Genomic DNA, 25407 nt, shown 5'->3' with positions numbered 1-25407 from the left:
TGTTTCTGCTATTTATAAACAGAAAAGGCGTGGAAGGCTGTTTGTGGCAAGCTGGCAAATCCGGCAAAATATGGACAGTTCCGTGAGTATGGTTTGCATGCGCGCGGGCCCCAAGTGGTCACATAAACAAACACATTGGCCCATATTTAAGAGTCGCTCTTAAAAACAGTCAACCGTCGGCCATATGGTTCATCGACTTTTCCTTGCAATGCAGGGATTGATGGCCAGACATCTGAAATCTGAAACCATCTTAAAACAGTTTTATGCCCCCCCTCCCCCGCTTCTTTTTCCATTATGAGGAGAGAAGAATGGAGGGAGGACAGTGTCACTTTACAGAGGCTTTTGTCACCGTCTGTCCTATTCCCTGTTGACCTGTCACAACGTTAGCTCACCACAGGTCTGGTGGAGACGTTCTTTCTCCTCTTCTCTGCGGCACGGTTCTCTAGCATCTGTCAGTCCCTAGTGTGTGTTTCGGTTTGTCTGTTCACACTGACACACACGTGGGCTCCCAGGAGGCCAGGTTATTGTCTCGAGTCACCGCTCTACCCCCAACCCCGGCACGATTAGAATTTGTTGAGTGAACAGGCGGGGTGAGACGGCTGCTCTTCCCCCCTCTGCCGTGTCAAGAAAAATGCCTGTGGGAGAAGTCGAGTGAGCGGGAGTGGGGGACTGTAGGCAGTGAAGCCACACGGGTCGCTGTGGGATGTCTCGTCAGCCCAAATACTTAATCTGGAAGAAGGTGTGGGTCTTGAGTTGCAATGTACAGACCACTTCCTTGGGAGATTAGTAGGTGGTCACAGCGTTTCACACTGTCCCAGGTGTGTGTCTGTGTGTCTGTGTGCATGCACACGTGCCACGGGCTTTTATCCTGCTGCAGATAGAATATACAGCCTGAGGCCCAAGAAAGCGAGCTGCCCAGCATCACCTGGATAGAGCGGGACCAGAGCCTACCTGTGTCATTCCCAGAGCCTTTCAACTGCTAACCTCACCACCCTCTCCTGCTCACACTGTCTTCCTTGACTCGGAATATGCAGGCATGGGGGAGAAAACGTACCCAGTGCCACAGGCGAAGAGAAAAAACCCAGCAGCTTAAACCCAGTCTTATACCAAGAGCAAGTGGTGATTTTTACAATAGCTTTAAGTTTCACAGTGCCTTACGTTTTCTCATAAGTTTTATAAAACAAGACAATCGAAGGAGTTTGGGGAATGGTGACTTTAGAAGAAGGGGGAAGTCACATAGAGGATTGCAATTTTTTACTTTATTCTCAGCCTAGAATTGAAGCACTTTGGACTCCTACCCACGCTACAGCTTTAACCGTCACGTGGCCAGTCAGTACCCATTACTTTAGAAGAGCAGATGCAGGCCCCAGCTCTCCCCTCTAATGGTGGTCTCATTAATTTTAAATTCAAATGACAGGAGCAGCAGATGGCGAGGTGGGGTAAGTGTTCAGATGTTTGGTCACAGACAGCTCTTTGCTTCCGCACATTACGTCGGGACCCGGGACTGGCTGAGCCCACAGAGAACTGACGGTGCTCTGTCCCCTCGCCAGCTGGGCTCGCTCTCGCGCTGGGTGCCAGAGGATTGCTCTCCTGCAGTCAGTGAGGACGGACCGAGGGTGGTTCTGAAATCCTGATGGGCTATTCGCACCCTCCATGATTCTGAAGCAGAGCTATCGGAAGGCTGTCTTCTCTTTGTATTTCAGGTCTTTCAAACCTGTATCTCGAGGCTACATGAGCTAATTAAGGTCTTCTTCAGCAGGTAATTTAGTATATTATTCACGGATGTGCAGAAGAGGTGTGTCCCATGGCACAGGCCCTGGCACTTCGTTTGCACAAGGCTGTGGGCCTTAGGACACAGCCTCATCTTCTGCATGATCTAAATGTGAATTCTTTCTAACTGATTTTCTAAATGAGTGACACTGAGCCCGGAGTGTACACTTATGTAAAGAGATACACTTTTATTTTGTCTGAATTCAGATTTTACATCCGTATAGAAATGCAGCCATAGAACTGGCCCAGCCCCTCTCTCCTCCCTTTATAAAATCCGAAGGTACTTCCACGGAGGGCATGCTCCCTGCCTTTCCCCTCACAGTCTGCACACCTGTCCTCCTGCCTACCTTCCCTACCTGTCCCCCCTCCTCTGGGCTCTCTGCAGAGGGAGTGGCCCCCGCCAAAGCTTTCCCAAGGCTGCATGGGACCGTGGGCAGAAGAGGGGGGTCGCTACCTGCTGTCCCATGGAGGGTTAACCTTGCCAGTGCTGCGGTCTGGTCGTTGAGCAGTACCAAAAGCGTGTCGTTCTGCAAAACCGGAGGTCAAAGTGACGGCAGGACAGAGCTCTCTGTCAGGATGCTCTGTGTATTTTATTTTTTTTAATTTTTTTTTATGATTTTTTATTATATTATGTTAGTTACCATACAGTACATCCCCGGTTTCCAATGTAAGGCTCGATGATTCATTAGTTGTGTATAACACCCAGTGCACCGTGCAGTACGTGCCCTCCTTACCATCCATCACCGGTCTATCCCATTCCCCCACCCCCCTCCCCTCTGAGGCCCTCAGTTTGTTTCTCATAGTCCATAGTCTCTCATGTTTCATTCCCCCTTCTGATTACCCCCCCTTCTTTATCCCTTTCTTCCCCTACTGATCATCCTAGTTCTTATGTTCCATAGATGAGAGAAATCATATGATAGTTGTCTTTCTCTGCTTGACTTATTTCACTTAGCATTATCTCCTCCAGTCCCGTCCATGTTGTAGCAAATGTTGAGAACTCGTTCTTTCTGATAGCTGAGTAATATTCCATTGTATATATGGACCACAACTTCTTAATCCAGTCATCTGTTGAAGGGCATCTCGGCTCCTTCCACGATTTAGCTATTGTGGACACTGCTGCTATGAACATTGGGGTGCATATGGCCCTTCTCTTCACTACGTCTGTATCTTTGGGGTAAACACCCAGTAGTGCAATGGCTGGATCATAGGGTAGCTCAATTTTTAACTTTTTAAGGGACCTCCACACTGTTTTCCAGAGTGGCTGTACCAACTTGCATTCCCACCAGCAATGTAGGAGGGATCCCCTTTCTCCACATCCTCTCCAACAATTGTTGTTTCTTGCCTTGTCTATTTTTGCCATTCTAACTGGCGTAAGGTGGTATCTCAGTGTGGTTTTGATTTGAATTTCCTTGATGGCTAATGATTTTGAACATTTTTTCATGTGTCTGTTAGCCATTTGTATGTCTTCATTGGAAAAGTGTCTGTTCATATCTTCTGCCCATTTTTTGATTTGTTTATTTGTTTCTCGTGTATTGAGTTTGAGAAGTTCTTTGTAGATCTTGGATACCAGTCCTTTATCTGTAGTGTCATTTGCAAATATCTTCTCCCATTCCGTGGGCTGCCTCTTAGTTTTTCTGACTGTTTCCTTGGCTGTGCAGAAACTTTTAATCTTGATGAAGTCCCATAAATTCATTTTATCTTTTGTTTCTCTTGCCTTTGGGGATGTGTCATGAAAAAGGTTGCTTTGACCGATGTTGTAGAGGTTGCTGCCTATGTTCTCCTCTAGAATTTTGATGGATTCCTGTCTCACATCGAGGTCTTTCATCCATTTGGAGTTTATTTTTGTGTATGGTGTGAGATAGTGGTCAAGTTTCATTCTTTTGCATGTAGCTGTCCAATTTTCCCAGCACCATTTATTGAAGAGACTGTCTTTTTCCCACCGGATGTTTTTTCCTGCTTTATCAAATATTAGTTGCCCAAAGAGCCGAGGGTCCATTTCTGGGCTCTCCATTCTGTTCCATTGGTCTGTGTCTGTTTTTGTGCCAGTACCATGCTGTCTTTGTGATCACAGCTTTGTAGTACAGCTCGAAATCCGGCATTGTGATGCCCCCAGCTTTGTTTTTCCTTTTCAACAGTTCCTTGGAGATTCGGGGCCTTTTCTGTTTCCATACAAATTTAAGGACTATTTGTTCCAGTTCTTTGAAAAATGTCCTCGGTATTTTGATCGGGATAGCATTGAAAGTGTAGATTGCTCTGGGTAGCACGGACATTTTAACTATGTTAATTCTTCCGATCCATGAGCTTGGAATATCTTTCCATCTTTTTATGTCTTCCTCAATGTCTTTCAAGAGTGATTTATAGTTTCTAGAATATAGGTCCTTTACGTCTCTGGTTAAGTTAATTCCAAGGTAACGTAAGGTTTTTGGTGCTATTGTAAATGGGATGGATTCCCTAATTTCTCTTTCTTCGGTCTCGTTATTCGTGTATAGAAATGCAACTGATTTCTGAGCATTGATTTTGTATCCCGCCACGTTACTGAATTGCTTTATAACTTCTAATAGTTTGGGAGTGGCTTCTTTTGGGTTTTCCATATAGAGTATCATGTCATCTGCGAAGAGAGACGTTTTGACTTCTTCTTTGCCGATTTGAATAACTTTGATCCCTTTTTGTCGTCTGATTGCTGTTGCAAGGACTTCTAGTACTATGTTGAATAATAGTGGCGAGAGTGGGCATCCTTGTCGAGTTCCTGATCTTAAGGGAAAGGCTTCCAGCTTTTCCCCATTGAGAATAATATTTGCAGTAGGCTTTTCATAGATGGCTTTTATGAGATTGAGAAATGTACCTTCTATTCCTACACTCTGAAGGGTTTTAATCAGGAAAGGATGCTGTATTTTGTCAAATGCTTTTTCGGCATCGATTGACAGGATCATATGGTTCCTGAGTCTTTTCTTGTTGATATGATGTATCACGCTGATTGATTTGCGAATATTGAACTACGCTTGCATCCCAGGTATGAATCCCACTTGATCGTGATGGATAATCCTTTTAATGTACTGTTGGATTCTATTAGCAAGTATCTTGTTGAGGATTTTGGCGTCCATATTCATTAGGGAGATCGGTCTGTAATTCTCCTTTTTGAGGGGGTCTTTGCCTGGTTTGGGGATCAAGGTAGTATTGGCCTCATAGAATGAGTTTGGTAGCTTTCCTTCTGTTTCTATTTTTTGAAATAGCTTTAGGAGAATAGGTATTATTTCTTCTTTGAATGTTTGGTAGAATTCCCCAGGAAAACCGCCCGGGCCTGGAGTTTTGTTATTTGGAAGGTTGTTTATCACTGACTCAATTTCTTCATAATTAATAGTCCTGTTTAAGAAATCAATTTCTTCCTGTTTCAATCTTGGTAGTTTATAGGTTTCCAGGAAGGATTCCATCTCTTCCAGATTGCTTAGTTTATTGGCATATAGCTGTTGATAAAAATTTCTAATAATCCTTCCAATTTCAATGGTGTTCGTCATGACCTCTCCTTTTTCATTCATAATTTTAATAATCTGGGTCCTTTCTCTTTTCTTTTGGATAAGTCTTGCCAGTGGTCTGTCAATTTTATTGATTCTCTCAAAGAACCAGCTTCTAGTCCTGTTGATCTGCTCTAGTGTACTTCTGGTTTCTGCTTGATTGATTTCAGCTCTAATTTTGGTCAACTGCTTCCTCATGCGTGGATTAGGCCTGTCCCTCTGTTGCTGTTCCAGCTTCTTGAGGTGAGAATATAAAAACTGCATTTTAGATTTTTCTGTTCTTTTGAGTGAGGCTTGGATGGCTATGTATTTCCCCCTTAGGATTGCCTTTGCAGTATCCCATAGGTTTTGGACTGTTGTATTTTCATTCTCAATTGTCTCCATAAATTGTTTAATTTGATTTTTGATTTCCTGGTTAATCGAGTCATTCCTGAGCAGGATGGTTCTTAGTCTCCAAGTGTTTGAGTTTCTTCCAAATTTTTCCTTGTGGTTGAGTTCCAATTTCAGAGCGTTGTGGTCTGAGAATATGCAGGGGATAATTTCAATCTTTTGATATCGGTTGAGACCTGTTTTGTGTCCCAGAACATGGTCTATTCTTGAGAATGTTCCATGGGCATTAGAATAGAATGAGTATTCTTTGGTTCTGGGGTGTAGTGTTCTATATATATCTATGAGGTCCAACTCGTCGAGCATGGCATTCAAAGCCTTTGATTCTTTGCTTAGTTTTTGCCAGGGTGTTCTGTCTATTTCTGATAGTGGAGTGTTGAGGTCCCCTACTATTAATGTATTTTTATTTATATGTCTCTTTATTCTGGTTAAGAGTTGGCTTGTGTATCTTGCTGCTCCCCTGTTGGGGGCATATATATTTATAATTGTCATATCCACTTGTTGAATACTTCCTTTAAGAATAATATAGTGCCCTTCTGCGTCTCTAACTATAGTCTGTAGTTTAAAATCCAATTTATCTGATATGAGAATTGCTACCCCAGCTTTCTTTTGAGGTCCATTTGCGTGAAAGATGGTACTCCATCCCCTTACTCTCAGTCTGAATGCATCTTTGGGTTCGAAGTGAGTCTCTTGTAGACAGCAAATAGATGGGTCATTTCTTTTTATCCAATCTGCAACCCTGTGGCATTTATGGGAGCATTTAAGCCATTCACATTAAGACTGAATACTGAGAGATATGATTTTAATGATGCCATGTTGCCAGTAAAGTCTTTGTTTGTATTGGCTGTGACTTTCTGTTCTGTATCACTCTTGGGGACTTTTTACTTTTATAGAACCCCCCGTAATATCTCCTGTAGGGCTGGTTTTGTAGTTACGAAATTGGTTAGTGACTGGTGAGTCTGAAGCGTCTTTATTTCTCCATCAATTCTGAATGACAGCCTTGCTGGATAAAGGATCCTTGGCTGCATGTTTTTCTCTGAAAGAGCTTTAAATATGCTCCCCCAACCCTTTCTCTCATTCCAGGTCTGTGTAGACAGGTCTGACGTAATTCTGATGCCTTTGCCTTGGTACGTGAGAAATTTCTTTGCCCTGGCCGCTTTCAATACTGTATCCTTGGATCTAATATTTGCGAAATGCACTATGACGTGACGTGGTGTAGGTTTGTCGTGGTTGAGCTTGGGAGGGGTCCTCTCTGCCTCTTGGACACGAATGTTTGTTTCCCTTGCTAGATTAGGGAAGTTTCAGCTACAATTTGTTCAAATATTTCTTCTAGACCTCTGTTTTTCTCCACCCCCTCGGGGATGCCGATGATTCTAACATTGGATTGTTTCATTGAGTCAGTAATCTCCCGTAACCTACATTCGTGGGCTTGGATTTTTTTAAGAGCAGCTTCTATTTTGTTTTTTTCCTCTATTAACCCATCCTCCAATTCACTAACCCGTTCCTCTGCTTCTGTGACCCTGGCTGTCAGAGCCTCTAGTTTTACCTGCATTTGGCTCATAGAATTTTTAATTTCTGTCAGATTCGGTCTCATTTCTGTCCTTAGGGATTCTATATTCTCAGTAACCTTTTCGTTAATAGTTTTTTCAATTCTACTCATCATTTTGACCATCGTTACTCTGAATTCCATTTCTGATACTTTGGTTACATCCATATCCATTATTTCTGTGGCAGAGGCCACAGACTCACTGTCTTTTCTTTGCTGGGGCGGGGGCTTCTCCTTCTTGTCATTCTGATGAGGAGAGGTTGCGGGGTTGTCCAGAGCCCAAATTATTGACTGGGTCCCAGGCCGTGCCCCTTGTTTTATAGGGATCTTAGGGATGTGGGCTTCTTCTTTAAAGATTATATTTATTTATTTATCTGAGAGAGAGAGAGAGAGAGAGTCAGCAAGAACGGGAACAGAAGCAGGGGAGTAGGAGAGGAAGAAGCAGGCTCCCAGCAGAGGAGCCCGATGAGGGACTCCTTTCCGGAACGCCGGGATCACGCCCTAAGCCAGAGACAGGCGCTCAATGACTGCGCCACCCAGGTGCCCGGGTTGTGGGCTTCTTGATTTTTCAGCCTGCCTTCTGTGTTCTGGGGGAGGGGCCTGCCGCGCCGATACTCAGGCAACCCTGTTTGGGTAGAGTCTCCGTGTCCCCTGCGAGGGGGGATGGGGATGGGCACCCTGTGAGCCGGTCTTTCCAGGCTTTTGTTCTCTGGTGGCTTTCCCTGGCGGTTTGCTGTGCCTCTTCTGAGAGTCAGAGTAGCAGCAGCTGAATTTCAGCCTCTGTCACAGAACAGAGGGATTGCGGCCCGTTCTCCACTGATGTTCTGGCCACTTTAACTCTGTTACTGTTGGTGCTGCTCAACCCTGCAGCGTCCCGGGATGTGCGCCCCACACCCGGCGTCCCAGCCCTCACTTCCAGGGCCGGCGCGTCTCTGTCCTTTGTGTTTCTAATGCTGCCAGCCGCCAGCCGCCCTGCGCGCTCCGGAAGCTCCCGGTCTCAGTCTGGATCCAGTGAGCACATCGGGAGCTCTGTGTATTTTAATCATGGGTGGAAAGCCATGGAAAAATATGTGATTCCTAAAATTTGGGGTCAGAGGGAAGTCAGGGACTTGATGTGGAGTGACAGCAGAGCAGGGAGGTGAGGGTGTAACAGACATGCTGTCCGTCTCCCTGCTAGGCGCCGGCGGACGCGGGGCTGCCTCCCATGTTTTGCTTATGAACTTGTCTTGTAATCATGTTCCAACTCCCACCATGATGTTCCTCCTCTTCCGTGATGATGTTGTCCCTGGTAGCATAGTCCTCGAGCCGCATGCGCCACGGAAGTGTTCTTGCCGGTACAGGGTGCTGTCGGCGCAGTCTGGGGTAGGGAAGTCACAGCCCAGGGACGAGGCCACCCCTTCACCACAGCTTCCCAACCATGCCCTTTCTTGACCTCTGCCTCTGACCTGGAGCTCCTGCTTCCTCTGATGCCTGCCGAGATTTGTTCCAACCTTCTCTTCTGGTGTCGGTGAATCACTGCGCTGTCACTCTGTCGTGGCGCCCCTGAATCCACACGTGACCACGTGTCCACATTTTTGAGGTTTTCACTTGTGTCGTTTTAAAAGTCATTCTTACAGTTTCTTGTGGGTTGCAAGACGCTTTCGGAAGCAAATTCCATGCGGTGTATTGCCGTGTGTTTATTTTGCAAGGCTAGCTTGGTTGGAGGCCACGTAGAGGAAGCAGGAGGGTGGGGGACAGGGGCAGGGCCTCACGGGCAGAGACGGAGTCCTGCCGCCACCAGCGCACACTCCGGCTTGTTCGGGGGTGTGCTGGCTTTCCAGCATCCGCACGTGGCCAGCAGCACGCGGCTCTCCTGAGGTCCTTGTTTTAGAGTCGAGGCTGTGGAAAAGAGTGTCCAAGTCTGGCCCAGAGAGACACTAGAAGGACAGTTTGCTAAGTAACCTGGAACGGAGATGGTTTGCACGGGCAGCATGGGAGGCGCTCCAGGGTGTGGCGCCGCCTTTACGGGCCCTCCTGGCAGCATTACAGGTTTCTGGGGGCTTCAGGGATCACTGGAAGCGCCAGGGATGGCGTTCTTGTGGGCTGCAGGCAGTCAGGATTCACTCCGTGTCCACTGGATAGCGGCCGTTTCGCTCCTGGCCAGGGTGTAGGTGAGCCGTTCTCCCGGCAGGGCTGCTGGAGGTGTTTGCTGTGGTTCGGGCGTGAGCGAGTGATGTGCGTTTGCATCCGCTTAAACCACGAGTAAGCGGAACACAGCCAGGTGCTGTCGGCCACGTTGTGTATTAGTCACTGTTCCACCTCCCAGGCAGACTCTTGGTGATGTTTCCTTGAGCCCTCCTGCGCGCGCGCGCCACCCCTAACACGCCCCTTCGCACCCATCCCTACACACGTTTTCTTTCCAAAGCCCCATCCCCCCAGGAGGCCACTACCAGGCTGGTCCCTATTTGCCATGTTTGCTTCCAGCACTTTCCCAGCCCACTGCCCCTTCCTATTTACCTCCCAGTTACCAGTTGTCCCCAGTGGGCCTGCCTTCCTCATTCCTGCTTTGGAGGCTCCTGGGGTTGGAAGCCACCATCAGAAATTCCAGGGTTTTCCAAACCTTGTTTTATCAGGACCCGGGGATGGCGGAGAGGCTGAGCCTTATGAGCTGTGCGTGTATATGATGACGGTGGGATTTTCTCCGGCACTGGCAATGTTCATTGTGCTTAGCGGTAAAGAATGCTTGACTTCCGCCTTCTTAGCGAAGGATGGTTTGTGAACCTGGCCTCGCTTGCAACAAGAAAAGCATGATTTGCATATCATCTCGTTTTGTATTCTTGAGTGTTGAGGGACAAGCTGTTCTTGAGCTCCTCATTCGCTCAGCCACGGTTGACTGAGCACGATACGTATGTGTGCTATACCAGCTGCTCCACCGGCCCCTGGGACCAGCCCCTAGGGGAGCCATCCCCCAGGATGGCCTGCGGCAGACGGGGGTGCTGAACTAGCAGAGTTTGGGAGTGCTGTACTGGGGTGCCTGCAGGGTGCAAGGCTGAGCTCCTGTGCCTCCTCCCCGAGCAGCTTGTTCCCCTAGCTCTGCGCCCCTGCCAGAGCACTCGTCACGATGCTTTGTATGTCTGTCCTTCCCATTTAATGGAGAGGTCTCGAAGGACATGCCACGGGCTGTGTACCCATTATTTTGACATTCCCATTCCCCAGCACCGTAAGATAAAAGATGCACAAGGACTCTCTACCTTTCATGGAAACTAGATGGGCTGAAGGAGGAGTCCCCATGGCTGGGGGCATGGGGGGGAGACAGAATGGACTCACAGAGGGAGGGAGTGTGTTTTGTTCCTCAACTTTCATTTGAAATCACACAGACATAGGGAAATGTCACAAAAGTAGTACAAAGAACTCCTGTACGCCCTTCACTGATTCCCCAAACATTTTACAACATCAGTACTTCCACTCTCCCTCCCTGTCTCTCACTGTGTGTGTGTGTACGTGTGTGTGTTTATTCATTCACTCATTCATTCATTCGTTCATTCATTACCAAACTGTTGGGAGTGGAGGCTGGATTGCAGGGCTGAGGTGAAGAAGTGGCAGAGGAGAGGTTGGTTGGGCGCCCTCACAGCAGTCGGGGCTGGAGAACACAGTGGTTGGGCCTGGTGGGAAATGATAAGAGAGGTGAGAAGTGGTCCGACTGCTGTGTTTCGAAAGGAGACCCTGTAAGATTTGCTGACAGGTTGGATAACAGGCTTCAGGGATTTTGGCCTGAGTGGCTGGAAGACTAGCGATGCCATTACAGAGATGGGGAAGACCGGGAGGAGTGGGTTTTGGCAGAGGGAATCAAAAGCCGGTTGTAGAGATAAGACTGAGGCCCAAGCACAGAGGCCCTGGAGCATTGAGGGGAAAGAGCAAACTGCAAGACCTGAAAGAACGTGAGTAATTCAGAGAGCTAGAATTAGCCGATTCTATTCGTAAGGAAAGAGCCGCAAAGGTGTAAGGTGTCTCCAGCTCGTGTGCACGGGGCTGCGCCTGCCTGTGTTACACAGTCTGCAGCGTTGGTGGAAGCAGCTGGCTTTCATCTGTAGGCACACGGAGCTCACCCCCACGTCCTGTTTCTCGTAATGTGCCATCTGTGTCCCCTGGCCTTTGCTTTCACAGCTCTTTGTCACCAGCCCTGTCGCCTGCCCCCGGGGTGTCTCCCACATGGGACCCCATCTCTCCATCTCTCCAGCATTCCTCAGGAAGACTAGATTCACTCTGTTTTCCCACAGAGGGCAGCTGGAAGTGTGGATGGGGTCTCAACTGCAGATGGGAATTTAGGGGAGATTACTGTATAAATGGTGGGGGAGTCATGGAGCTGGAGGAAATCTCCCAGGGATGAGTGTAATTAGGAGGAAAAAGCCCTGGGTCCAAGAAGATGAGCGGGAACAGCAGAGGGAAGGAAGAGGAATGGGAGGCATGCGGAGAAACTGTGTCCAGAGGGGCGCATGATGGGGGTATGGTCAGACGCTGCCCCATCGGTGAAGTGAGGGCAGATGTCACTGATGGTACAGGAGCCGGTCAGAGGAGGGGGCAACGCGATGAGGGAGCCTGACTGAGTGGGAAGGAAGGGATTTGGGGGATGGTGTAGACCTCTCTTTGGAGGGAGCTGGCTGATGAAGTTAGGTTTGTTCTAGATGGTTCGTCATGACGGTGTGAGCAGTACTTAGTTTATTTCATCACCTCTGGATCCTTATCCGGGGGAGCAGATTAACACCCTTTAGCTGGGAAACTAAATATGTATTAAAAATCTCTTTGTTGTGGCTCATGCTGTATTTTGGACATTACAAGGGACATTTTCTCTATGGAAATAGGGCCCTCTGGATCAAGAAGTACTTCTGAGAGGGACACACACTTTCACCCAGAAATGATGAAGTGACAGAATAGTTTTCTGCTTTCTTGAAGCACGGACTCTTGAGCTGGTGCTTGCTAGAATGGCTAGCTGGCATTCCTGCCAGGTACCTGTTGTTACTGAGAAGACACTGGCCTGTCACGTGGGAGCCTTGTGTCTTTGAGGGAGGGAGTCACCCTTCGGCAGGGGGCTCATTTTCTCCTCTGAAATGATAGCATCTCTTCTGCAGATTACATCGGTATTCAAATAATGTTAGTGACTTGTTTGGAAGACGGGTTCTCACCAGGTTTGGGGGGGTGTCTCATGAAATATACAGGAGAGATTTGGTTTGGTTTCTCCAAACCAAGGGCCCCACTTTGTGAGATGATGCTCTGTTCTAGCAAGTTACGTATCATTTAATCCTTGTAACTACTCTTTATTATTTTTCTTTAATTTTTTAAAAAGATTTTATTTATTTGACAGAGAGAGAGACAGCCAACGAGAGAGGGAACACAAGCAGGGGAGTGGGAGAGGAAGAAGCAGGCTCCCAGTGGAGGAGCCTGATGTGGGGGTCGATCCCAGAACGCCAGGATCAGGCCCTGAGCCGAAGGCAGATGCTTAACGACTGAGCCACCCAGGCGCCCTGTAATTACTCTTTAAAGCAGAGATTATACTAGACAGAAAGTTTTCTACGAAGAATTATACTGATGACGATGAGGGTAACCTCACCATCTATTGAGGATGTATCCTGTGCTAAGTTCCTCACATGAGGACATTTAAGAAGAAACATGTTGATGAGCTCTGTCATTGTCCTTTTCCGGAGAGAGGGTAGTGACCTGGCTGTGTCCTCGAGGCCCCAGCTAGGAAGTACAGGGACAGGATTTCAACCCAGTTGCTTCAGCTCCAGAGTCTGTGCCCGTTCGATGTCTGAGCACAAGTCCATCATCACATTCTTTGGGGAAGCCGAGTCTCGTCTGTTCTGTGAGCGTGGACGCTCTAAGCCCTGAGAAGCTAACGGGAGGCCAGCCATCCTCTTTAATTGGCTTCCACTGACACACGGACATATGTTACCCAGCCCTCGGTGCCCACCGGCCCTCCCCGTCCACATGGGCATGGTGGGGGCCCCATCTGCCGGAAGGGGGCAGCGGGGGCAGAGCGACAGAAGGCCTTTCAGCCTGCCTTCCCCGGAGACAAGCCCGTCAGCCCCACGCTCCCTGTGCCGTCTGAGCCCTGGTTCTGTGCCTGCTATCAGGAGCCCCAGAGACGCTTCTTGTTCCGCTCTCAGGAGGCCCTGGATGGAAGCAGAGCCCCGGCCGTGGCACTCCACCGTGACACCCGAGGCCTACTGTCAGCTGCTCCGCTGGTGGGCCCTCCCCTCCGGAGTCCGTGCAGACTCATGTACATGCCGAGCAGCAGTGGGGGGGCGGCTCGGGCCATGCGCACTCTGTGTCCCTGTAAGGCCGGGTCCATACGAGTCGGAGGATGGTGAGCCCGAGGAGCGGGTTTGGCCTCCCGTTTCTAACTGCGCTTCAGCTTTTAGCAGACTTGCCTTCCAAGACCTGGGCCTGTCCCGACTGCCTCTGTTGGCATTGGATGCTGGCTCTTGGCCTTCAGGCTTGCCTTTCTAGACTTTGTTTCCCTGGACCCCCAGAATAGAGGCGAGCAAACTTACGAGGTGGCGAAGATCTTAAGCTTTCGGCTTCTGTGGTAGGTATTCTAGTCCACTGCTGGAGCACGAAAGCGCTGTGGCCAGCCAGTGAATGGGCGTGCCTGCGTGCCACCAAAACCATGCTTCCAGACCTAGGCTTCGGGCCAGATGGGGCCACCGCTGTCCTTCGCCTCCCACTGAGATGGATGAGACAGCAGTTTGAAGCCTGGTACCAAGACCTTTTAGATCTGGTTAAACCTGTTTGGAGAACATTAGCCAGAGGCCAAGCATGTCTTTGGGGACAACGTTATTATTCATCTGTCCCCTCTCCTGACGACCTCACTGGTGGTCTGGACCCAGCTTGCACTGAAAGGTCCCTGGGGACCCCCGAGGTTGTGTGCTGTGGGTGGGAGGGTGCTTCATGGCGAGCAGGACGGTCACTGTTTCTTCAAGAAGCCTTGTTGCCAGTCAGCCCGTCCACTTGGTCTGTCAGACTCTGTGGGTCAGGGCTCCGGGGACCAGCAGCATCACATCCCCTGGGAGCTTGTTAGGAAGGCAGACCCTCAGGGCCCCTTACCTGCTGATTCAGAATCCGCATTTTAATAAGCACCCCCCAGGAATATTCCCCTGGAAGTTTCAGAAGCTCTGATACGGGGGGTTCTGGTCTGGAGGACAGAGAGGAAGCACTTGGAAAATGCTTTTCTCTGCAGCTGTTTAACAAAGTATAATGACAGAGCTTGATTGCTGAGAATACAGCTGTGCTTTGATGGGCATCTTGTAGACTCGTCACCGAGTGCTGTCTTCCTGACAGAAAGGGGCTGTCCGGCCCACTCCTGGGGAGTGGCGTCAGAAGTTGTAGACTAGCTAAAAAAATACGAGCAGAAGTTTCTGCCCCCTCGGAGAGTGACTGGGCGCACTGCCTTGCTGTCTTGTGCCTCAGTCTCCCCAGCACGATAGGAGAGGCAGGGATGACGGCGTGGGTTTAAAGCTCTCACTGGTTACTGGATTCTGTTTGATCTTTGTCAGGCCATGTGCCTTGATGCTGTCCTCCTGCCCCTGCCATCTCAAGGAGGCTGCTTTCCTTCCCCTTAGTCATGTGTGACCCTTCCTCCCTTTCCGCTTCTGGCTGAGGTCTGGGGTTTGGGCACAGCTGGCTGGGCCGCGGGAGTAACCTGAAATGCACTGTCTTTCTGGATCTTCAGAACCAACGTGAGGAAAAGCTCAGATGTGGGGAGGGCCACTTCTGAGTTTGTCGGAGGTGAGCGAGCTTGGCCCACTGGGCAAGTCTGAAGTCTGAGGGCCCTGCCTCCCTCCATCCGCCCGACCCAAAGCCGCCGTCTCCAATGACTCAGGCTGCATAGGTGCATATAATGGCGCTGGGAGTGTAATAGAGAACATCCATTGTCTCAGTTACTGGAAACGGGGTATCGTACCATGGGGGGCGTATCCTAATGGCCATGGGCCTCCCTCTCCCATGGGAGTTGAGTCTGTGAGCAGCTTTCCCACTCTGGAATCGCTCACTGCTTCCTCCCCCACAAAGCTGCTGTCCCAGCAGTGACTGTGGACATCTGCAGAGCTCTCGGCTCTCCCACCCGGCAGCTGGGGGCCGCTGCGCAGGCTGCCGGCTCATCTTTCATTCTGTGCTGAGAGGCCTCGGTGTTTCTTTTAAAGCGATGTTTCTCCATTCGGAGATGGTGCCAGGGCCTCTCTCGTGCCCTGAATTAGCACTGTCCCCGAGGGTTTTAGAGGCGGTGTCGGGCCGGAGAAAGCACCTTCTGGGCACGCAGACTTGCCTGTTAGCCCTTTCTGTGGCCTTGGTCCGAAGGTCCCGTTCCTCCCTGAGCTTCAGGGTCTGCATTCATGAAATCTAGTGTTAGCTGTTAGACTGCTCTAGATTGCCTCGACTTGGGAGCCTCCCTCATGAAGAGAGAACTCGATCAGCAGGAAGACGAATGTGCCCGGAGAGGGTGGGCTGTGCTCCTTAGGGCCCGGTGAGGAGGCAGCAGCTGGAGTGGGAGGCAGGCGCCCAGCCCCATGCACCTGTCCTGGCCCTCCCTTCCTCCCCTGCTGGGCCGTGGGGACCAGGGCCACACGCGGCCTCTTCGTGCTTGGTGGAGAGGGCGTCAGCTAGCTCTGCGGTGCTTTTCCCTGAGCCTTGACCTAGCCCGCTGGAAGGCTTTGTGCTTCAGCGGGATCCTGTCCACCCTGGGAGAGGGCAGAGCTGGTCCGGGTGCAGTTTGCTCCTGTCCTCTCCAGCCTTGTGGGCCATGAGCCCCTCCCAACTCCATTGGCTTCAGTGTAGCCTCTGGTTGTTTGAATGAGACCCAGTTTACAAGTTCAGTCTGCCTTTCTTTCCCCTTTTGTTTGTTTTTATTCCTTCCTTTGATGAGAAGAAGAACCCATTCATGAATAAAAATGCAGTGCCGCTTTATGGTAATGAAGAGCACTCATTCCCTGGAGCTTTCTGATTCTCTGTGCCTGTGATTTAGGAACCCCGCTTTCTTCCTTATAAAAGCAGAATTAGCCCCTGATGTGCCAAGCCAGTCGAATGTTCTTATCCCGTCTGCTGTGATGTGGCAAAATCTTTTCTTAAAATCAACATTTGCTGCAACATGGAGGGCACTGGAGGAGATAATGCTAAGTGAAATAAGTCAAGCAGAGAAAGACAACTATCATATGATTTCTCTCATCTATGGAACATAAGAACTAGGATGATCGGTAGGGGAAGAAAGGGATAAAGAAAGAGGGGGTAATCAGAAGGGGGAATGAAGCATGAGAGACTATGGACTCTGAGAAACAAACTGAGGGCTTCAGAGGAAAGGGGGGTGGGGGAATGGGATAGACTGGTGATGGGTAGTAAGGAGGGCACGTACTGCATGGTGCACTGGGTGTTATAAGCAACTAATGAATCATCGAACTTTACATCAGAAACCAGGGATGTACTGTATGGTGACTAACATAATTTAATAAAAAAACATTTAAAAAATCCTGTTTACCTAGATTTTCTCAAAATGGCATTGTCTGGCCTTATCAGATACAATATACAGAGTGTCTCCTGTTCGACTCGACTTTGACTTGACTAGGTAGGGTTTTCTCCCTGACCTTGAACTGTCTGCCTCTAACGTGGTCAGCTTCGGCCCCCAGAATCCGCGTCCTGTGAATCCAACGGGACATGTCCATTGCCTGCTCAGACCAGGGCACCCCCCATCTGCGCTCTCTCACTGTACATTAGCTTTGCTGGTTCTGGAATTTCATAAAAACAGGATCATACAGTGTGCCATTTTATGCTGCTTGCACAAGTTACGCATGTGGGTGGTTTGTTTCTTGTTATTGGGAGGAGATATCCCATTGTGTGACTACATCATAATTTGTATATCCCGTATTTGCTAGAGGTCCTTTAGGTTGTGTGCAGTTTCTGGCTGTTGCGAGTGAAGCTGCTGACGTGTTTGTGCGGACACAAACGTGCAGTGATTTCTCCTGGTTAAATACCCGGGAGTGGAGTTACTGGACCACGTGGTAAATGTGCATTTCACTTTACAAGAAGGAGTCAGACTGTTCTCCGAGGTGGCTGGTGCCACGGAGGCTCCCCCCCACTGGGAAGGTAGGAGGGCACTGCTTGCTTGCGGTTTCGTCAGAGCCTGATGTTATCAGCCTTAAAATCTGGTCATTGTGCGGCAGGTAGAGGCGTGTCTCCTCATGATTTCAAGCTGCTTAACCCTGATGACTAATGACACCAGCACGTCGTTCTGTGCGTCTCGGCCATTTGTGTCTTTTCCTACGTGCGAAGTGTCTGAGTCCTTTGCTTGGTTTTTTGGTGAGGTCGTTTGTACGTCCTCAGTGTTCATCGTATAGATGTAAGTGCTTTGTCAGACGTGTGCATTGCAAATATTTTCCTAGTGAGTTCTTTCAAAAAGCCCAGTTTATTAATTTTTAAATGTTACATTGGTACTTCGTGCTATCCTAAGAAACCTTGGGCTACTCCAAAGTCACAAATAATCGCTCCCACATTTTCTTCTAGATGTTTGGTGGTCTTGTTATATTCAGGTCTCTGATCCGTTTGAGTTCATTTTTGTATATGGTGTGGTGCAAGGGGTCAAGTTCACTTTTCCCTACCCACTTGCTCAGCGCCCTCAGACAAAGAAGACTCCGTTGAGGTGTCTTGGCATCTTTGTCAAAACTAAGTTGGCCATTTGTGTGGGGGCTTATTTCCGGACTCAGCTCTGTTTCACTACCCGTCCTAACGCCCGTGCTGCCTGGGATTGGTTGTTGTAGCCTTCTACTAAGTCTTGAAGCTCGGCGAGGTCCCCCAACGTTGCCTTTTCTCTCCCCGTGCATCTATTCTTGTTTGTTTCATTCTCATATATTTTAGAATCAACCTTTTTTTATTTTTCTTTTTGCAAAAACCACTGCTGGGAATAGATTGAATGGAAATCCTTGAATGGATTATGTTGAGTCTCTAGAATAATTTGGGGGGACAATGAGTATATTGACAGTCCAGAATCTTCTAATCTGTGAATATGGCATCTCTCCTTTTATTTGGATCTTCATACATGTTCTCAGCAACATATCATAGGTGTCAGTGTATAGATCTTTCATGTATTTTGTTAAACTCGGTGGGTATTTCATGTATTTTAATGCCATTACACATGGAACTAGTTTTTCTTGTTCTTTCACTTTTCAATTGTTCATTGCTAGTGAGAAGCTGATGATTTTGTAGAGAAACTGGCAGGGGAAACAGACCAGGGCGTCCACCCTCCTCTGAGTTGGTCTAGGAGGGTTTGCAGAGGGAGGTGGCACTTGGTTTTACCCACAGAAATCTCGGTTGGCAGAGAAGTTGAGTGCTAAGGCAGGCCTCTTTCAGAACACTTGAGCCAAGCTGGAGGCAGGAACGCGGGAATGTTCTGAAAAGGAGGAGCAGCGGCTGGATTGGGCGGCCCAGAAACACAGGCGGGGTGTGGAAGGTGGTGCCTCTGTGAGGACGCTGAGGCCTCACTCACAGGGGTTCACTGCCGGACATGGCTGCACTCCACTCGGGGGGCGCTCGGATGCTTTATGAGCACGGGACGTGGAGCCATTCTTCCTCACTCATTCATTCATTTACAAACTGTGTAGTAGACCTGAAAATAAAATAATAATTTTAATATTATATATATATATAACATATGTAATATTGCACCTCAATAAATTTTAAAAATTGCAATAAAATTTACCATTTTAACCATTTTTAAGTATAGAATTCAGTGGCATTAAGCACATTCACACTGTTGCACGTCACTACCCTCCATCCCCAGAACTTTCCCATCTTCCTAAACTGAAGCCCTGCACCCATTAAACACTAACTCCCCTTTCGTCCGTCCCCCAGCCCCTGGCTCCCACCATCTACACTCTGTGTCTAGGGATCCGACTACCCTGAAGACCTTGTCGAGGTGTCCTTTGGTCCTGGCTCACTTTACTTAGCATAGTGTCACCGAGCTATGTGTGTGTCAGGGTTTCGTTCCTTTGTGGGGCTGAGAGTGTTCTGTTGTATGAACGGACCACACTTTGTCCATCTGCTCGTCCATCCACGGACACTGGGGTGGTTTCCATCTTCTGACCATTGTGAATACAGAAGCGTTCTTCTTTTTTTTTTTTTTCCAAAACTTCAGATTCCAGTTACATAGACCCATTCCTAAGGGTAGAGGACCTCGGAAATGAAGTAGGGGTTTGGAGCTAGAAAATTTGACATAAAATGGTTGACTAGATGCTTCCTTCATAGCGTCTATCCTCCTCTCTGGCTGCTTTTATTTACTTGTAAGCTGTTTGTTTGTCTCTCTAACGTGAGTGTAAGAGATCATGTCGGTTTTCTTTATTGTACCCCCCACACTTAGATACCCAAGTACTGGGCACTGAGGTGGTTTTTAGCAAATACTTAAAATCTAGTTCATGCACAGGCAGACTTGCGTTTTCCTTTTCCCTCCTCCTATGGCTATCGTTGTACCATTCCCCTGCCCGGTGTGCCTCTTCCTGTGCCAGCCCCTCTATGCCAGGTCCTCCTGAGTGCCACCGTCACAATCACCTTTGCAGAGACCGAGACTCACCGATGCCACCTTTTTGAAGACGCTCTGTGACTCTCCCTTTCACAGACTAACGGATCGGGGGTCCTAATGTGTATCTGCCGCTCTCGATCATGAACCCTTGGGCTTCGGGCTTGCTTTCAGCTTTGACCAGTGTCTTGAGCACGTTGGAGTGTCACAGCTTACTCCTGAATTAAAGTGAACTGGCGCGAATGGAATAGAAATACTGTGCTCTCAATATCACGCTGAAAACTTTGTTCACAACCAGCTTGATTTTTATCCAGAGTCTCTTCTACCAGCTTAGGAATGAAGCTTCAGGATCCAGGAAGTCAGGTTGCATATATTATTAGGATTATAGAAGACGTTGCTTGATTCAGGTTTTGTTCCTCTTTTGCTTTCTCTGAAATAATAGAAGGATCTTTCCTTTAGGGCTTGCTTTTTCTATCCATGTGTTAATCTGATTTTTTGTGAATCACGATTTTCGGAAGGAATATGTTCTGCAGATTTTTACATTAATTCCTTTGGGTCCTTTTTGCTGGCTCTCTATAATCCAGAAAGGAAGATTCTCGGGACTTAGAATGTGCATATATACACATACTCTTGTAAAAATGCAGGCTTTCCTCTGGGACATTGATAAATATCTCAAAGATCCAGTTTTCAGTCGGTCCTAGAACTAGCCATCACTGTCGTAGGCCCAGACACCAGAGAGTGACAAGGAGAAACCTTCTTTACTGTAACTTTTCAGAGTCAAATTGAACCAGCCTTATTGGAATGCCCCTAAAGTCCCAGGCTTTTATTTATAGCCTTCCCTGGATCTCCGGCAGTCTTGCGAGGCACATAGCTGTTATTATCCCTGTGGTGTAGACAGGGCAGTGGGAGTCCAAGGAGTTTGGTGGCTTGTGCTCAGAGCCCTCCATCTGGTCATTCAAATCATGGTCATCTGAGTCTTGGGGAATTTTAGACGTGGTCTAGCTGAGGGAAACTTTCTAACCAGACAGCGTCTAAAGCTATGCTGCTTTTCCTGAGCTCTCTCAGCCCAACCTTGCGGCAGCCCATTGAGATGATCTGCAGGGGCCTGTGGAAATATGTGCAAGAGGCTGCATGAGGAGTCGTCCCTGTGACCCTATAAGGGAAAATATGCAAGTGCTGTGCTCGAGTATCAGCTCCTTCGCTTCAGAGCCACGCAAGTCCTGTCTGTCCTGAGCGCACCCCCGAATGTTCTCCTCGGTGTCTCTGCTCACAGAGAACGGCCCCGACCCCACGGTGGTCAGCCTGTCCGAGGCAGTGACCTTGTCAGAACCCTCCTTTTGCCACTTTTGATGCGTGTGTTCTAAGAATATCACAGAAGACATGGTTGCTATGAGAGGACAATCCAGGGTATTTTCCTGTGCAACTTTCTCTTCCAAACAAATCTCAGGAATTTTGTCTGTTATGGAGACGTAGAAACAAACGAGTGAATGAATTCACCAAACACACTGTGAGTGTCAGTTGAGTGCTGGCTCCCGGGTCGGGCGCTCTGCTGGGTGCCCTAGGCACAGAGAGGAGGCAGCGGTCCCGGACTTCAGATGCCCCTGCCTGCTGGCAGGGACAGACAGATTTACCCGTAATTCCGGCAGGAGCCAGGGGCTGTGATGGAGGCAGGCCTGCCTGGTGGGGACGGAGCTGCTTCCCGGGGCTGGAAGGTAAGAGGCAGCCCGGGTAAGAGGTGTGGCAGTGGGTGTGCGAGGGCGAGCCGGGCGCACCGGGGTGAGGCCCACTGCAGAATGCCTCGGTCCACGGGCTCCAGCGAGCCTGATGCGTGTGTGAGAGCTCGCCGTTCACTGCAGTGTGAAACACAGCGTGGGACTGGAAAGAGAGGAGTCTGGAAGAATAAGCAGAGGCTAGTTAAGATTCTGATACAACATCAGGAAAAGTCACTGAAAAGAAGAAGGTAGGGGGGATGGGCGTTTTCTGAGAAGCAGGTTGATCTTGGGACCAGCTGTGGTTTACAAACTGCTTCCTAACTGGAGTCTCAAATCCAGCACAGTGGACCTGAGGGAGGGGGAGGGGGGCTTTCGTGGAACTAGCTCCCCAGCTGTGCAGCGACTGAGCCTCTGGAGATGGGCAGCTTGAAGAGAGGTGTGCAGGCCAGGCGGCAGGTGCTGGCGGGAGGCGGCTGGGGGCTGCACAGTGTAGTCCCCCCACCCCCGCCCCCCGGCTCCATGTTCTCCTGTGACGCCTGATTTGGAGTCCTAGTGAGAAAATCTTTTCCCGCACCAGGGTTAGAGAAGAACTCATCTTCTATTTCTTAGAGGATTTGAATGGTCTCACTTTTTATATTTTGATTCTCAAGTATCTTTGGAGTTTTTTCTAGTGTATGACGTTAAGTAATTAAATTTATCTTTCTTCTTTCCCCAAGTGACGAGCAGTTGTCCTAACTCCAATTAAGAGGTCCGTCTCTTCCGCATTGGGTTTGAGACGCTGCCTTTATCAGAGGCCACATGTCTACATGTATACGGGCCCCTTTGTTGACTTTCTCTTCTGTAGAAGTGACCCAACTGGGAATTTATGTGCCAGTGTCCCAGTTATTTTTTAAGCTTTTATTTATTTAGTTAGTTATTTTAGAGAGAGAAAGAGGGAGCATGCACGAGCTGGGGGAGGAGCAGGGGGAGAGAATCTCAAGCAGACTCCCTCCTGAGCGCAGAGCCTTACTCAGGGTTGGATCCCAGGACCCTGAGATCACAGCCTGAGGCAAAATCGAGTCAGACGCTCGACCAGCTGAGCCACCCAGGCGCCCCTCGCACCTTTTTAATGATAGAAACTTTATATTTTGATAGCGGATAGGGCCAGTCCCTCTTCATTGTTCTTAAATATCCTTGCATGCCGGCTGGTATAGTCAATTTATTTGTGAACGTGGAGAGAATTGACATCTTTCTGATGTTGTCCTCTCCATAGGCAACGGACACTTTTCTGTTTGTTCAGATTTACTTCTTTGTCTTTCAGGAATGTTTTAACTTTTCTGTATGGAAGTTTTGCACATTTCTTTTTAAATTTAAGTGTTTTACTTTTTAAAATTGCTTTTAAATGAGATCTTTTCTTTCATTCTGTCTTCTAGTATTTATTGTTTGGTATAAAATTAATATGTGAAAAGCAAAAGTTTCTGCATATTCTACTGTACTTAAGGTTTTTGTTTGTAGTAGTTTTACGATTGATTACTTTGGGATTTCCCATCAGCTGCAAACAGAGATCATTTTATTTTTTCTTTTCCGTCCTTAAGTTTCTAAGAGCCTGCTTGTTTCTCATTGCATTGGCTAACACTTCCAATGTAGTGTTAAAGGCGGTGGAGCAGATGGTGTCCTTGACTTGTCCCTGACCTTACCTGAAATGCCTGAAGTCTTTCTCCCCGAGTAGGATGGTGTTCTTGTTTTTGTTTGTCTCTTAGTGTCTTAATCCTTTCAGACTGCTCTAATGAAATACCATAGACCGGGTGGCTTGTGAAGAACAGAAATTTGTTTCTCCCAGTTCTGGAGGCTGGGTGTCTGAGATCATGGTTCCAGCATGGACAGGTTCTGATGAAGGCCTTCTTCCGGGTTGTAGACAGCCTCCTTTTCATCCTCACGGGTGGGAGGGGCAAGGGCACAAGACTTCTCTGTGAAAGCTCCACCCTCATGACCTCATTACCTCCCAACGGCCCCACCTCCTGATATCATCACATTGGGCATTGGGCTTCAACATATGAATTTTGGGGGGACACAGACATTCAGCCTATAACAGTTAGTGCATGTGTTTTATCAAGCTAAGAAAGTAGATATCAATTCCCATTTATGGACTTTTAAAAAAAATCATTAATGAGTATTGCATTTTGTTGAAAGCTTTTTCATGACCTACAGATTAATAGACCTTATGAGAAGATCATGATTCTCTCATAAGGTCTATTAATATGATGAGTTGTATTCATAGATTTTTGAATCGTGAGTCATCTGTGCATTCCTGGAATGAACCCTCTTTGGTCATGGTATGCTATTAATGGATTGTATTGATTTCTGTTTGCTGATATTTTATTTAGGGTTTTTGCATTGATATTTATAAGTGACATTAGTCTTTGGTTTTCTTTTTTTGTGCTGTCTCTATCAGGCTTAGGCATCACTTTTGTAACCTACTTCTAAAAAAGAAAGTATTTGAAAATGTTCTGTATCTACCCTCTGGAATAGCTTTTGTAGTAAGGTTTGGTGTTTAAGGTTTGATAGAATCCCCCTGTAAAACCATCTGGGCCTGGGGCTTTTATTTGTGAGGCTAATTCTTTGACAACTTTCCCTACTTCTTCTATGGAAAAATCGATCTGTGTACGCTTTCTTTCTTTCTTTTTTTTTTTTTTTTTAGATTTTATTTATTTATTTGACAGAGATAGAGACAGCCAGCAAGAGAGGGAACACAAGCAGGGGGAGTGGGAGAGGAAGAAGCAGGCTCATAGCGGAGGAGCCTGATGTGGCGCTCGATCCCAGAACGCCGGGATCACGTCCTGAGCCGAAGGCAGACGCCTAACCGCTGTGCCACCCAGGCGCTCCTGTGTACACTTTCTAAAACAATTTGGTAAATTGTATTATTTTCTGTGAAATTATGTATTTCCCCTAGTTTCAAATATATTTTCACAGAGTTGTACAGAATAGTGTTTCCTGACTTTTCTTAAGAGAGGGGGGCAGATATTTAAGGGTGCCATAGTTGAGAAGATAAGAAGTGTGTGGGCAGTGTTCACTTACTGTGTTCATTGATCCCAAGTTACAGTGAAGTTCTAGTAAGATGAACATATGCTAATCATAATGATAACAGCTACCATTTGTGAAGTACTTGGCTCTGTGTGTAGAGCAGCTCATTTAATCCTCATTACAATACTGAGATGCATAATCAGCATCTCATTTTAAGCATGAGATAATTTGGGGGAATTATTCACTTACCCAAGGTCATACAACTAGGAAGACTCAGAACTGGGATTTGGATCTGATTTGTGTGACTGCAAAGGCTGGGGTCCTTCTGAGAAGCCACAGATGAGGAGGGACCAAGTAGAGACATAGAGAGATTCTGGGAAGGAGGGATCGGGATGGATGGAAGGACCACTCGTCTCTAGACATGCACCCCACTCGAGAGGACTGGCAGCATTTGGAGGGGAAGGGAAGAGAGTCAGCCGGGTGATGGCAGCAGGAGGTAACCCTGGCTACGGTGGGCAGGTACTGCAGAGGATCACACAGTGAGAAGGGCACGTGGAGGCTGGCAGTTCAGGGCACCAGCTAGGGATGGGGGGTGTGGCTGGGAGGGGGAGAGCCAGGGGCACTGGGGAATTAGGGGGAAGCATGTACTCATTTTCAGCTGAGACTAGGTGAGGGAAGTTACCCACATCTAGTTTCTTTGCACTAGGTTAGGACTCCGAAGGGAAAAGCTGCCTGGAACGGATCTCAGATGAATACGTAGTGTTGAAAAGACATCCCGCCACCTTCCTGGTTGTCTGGAGACGCTGACTAGAGCTGAGGTTGCAGACAGCACTAGGTCTCTTCCCTCGTCAGTTTGCAGACTGAGGAGAACATGGACATGGCAATGCGTGTAGTCTGTCACCCGTGAACATGGAGTGGCAGGAATCTATGAGCCTTGCCTTGCCTTTTCTTACCAAG

General features: G+C 48.2%; 1 protein-coding gene across 7 annotated transcripts in view; it reads left to right on the top strand.

Moving 5' to 3' along the window:
- The window catches only part of AFAP1 (actin filament associated protein 1), a 150880-nt gene that overhangs the window by 35629 nt on the left and 89844 nt on the right, over positions 1–25407 (top strand). The window contains exon 1 of one of the 7 annotated variants that reach the window (XM_087864311.1): positions 20968–21450. The exons of 4 other annotated variants lie outside the window; for them this stretch is intronic. The gene's annotated coding sequence lies outside the window, so the exon portion shown is untranslated. Of the gene's footprint in view, positions 1–20967; positions 21451–21610; positions 21699–25407 lie in introns of those variants that run through there. 2 more of the 7 variants (XM_087864309.1, XM_087864310.1) reach the window with 2 other exon arrangements.

Source organism: Ursus americanus, chromosome 8 (assembly GCF_024610735.1).
Source record: "Ursus americanus isolate L20-20 chromosome 8, mUrsAme1.1.p, whole genome shotgun sequence".
Classification (NCBI taxonomy): domain Eukaryota; kingdom Metazoa; phylum Chordata; class Mammalia; order Carnivora; family Ursidae; genus Ursus; species Ursus americanus.
The sequence above is the reverse complement of the archived record's forward strand: the minus strand, read 5'-3'. Positions and strand labels throughout refer to the sequence as shown.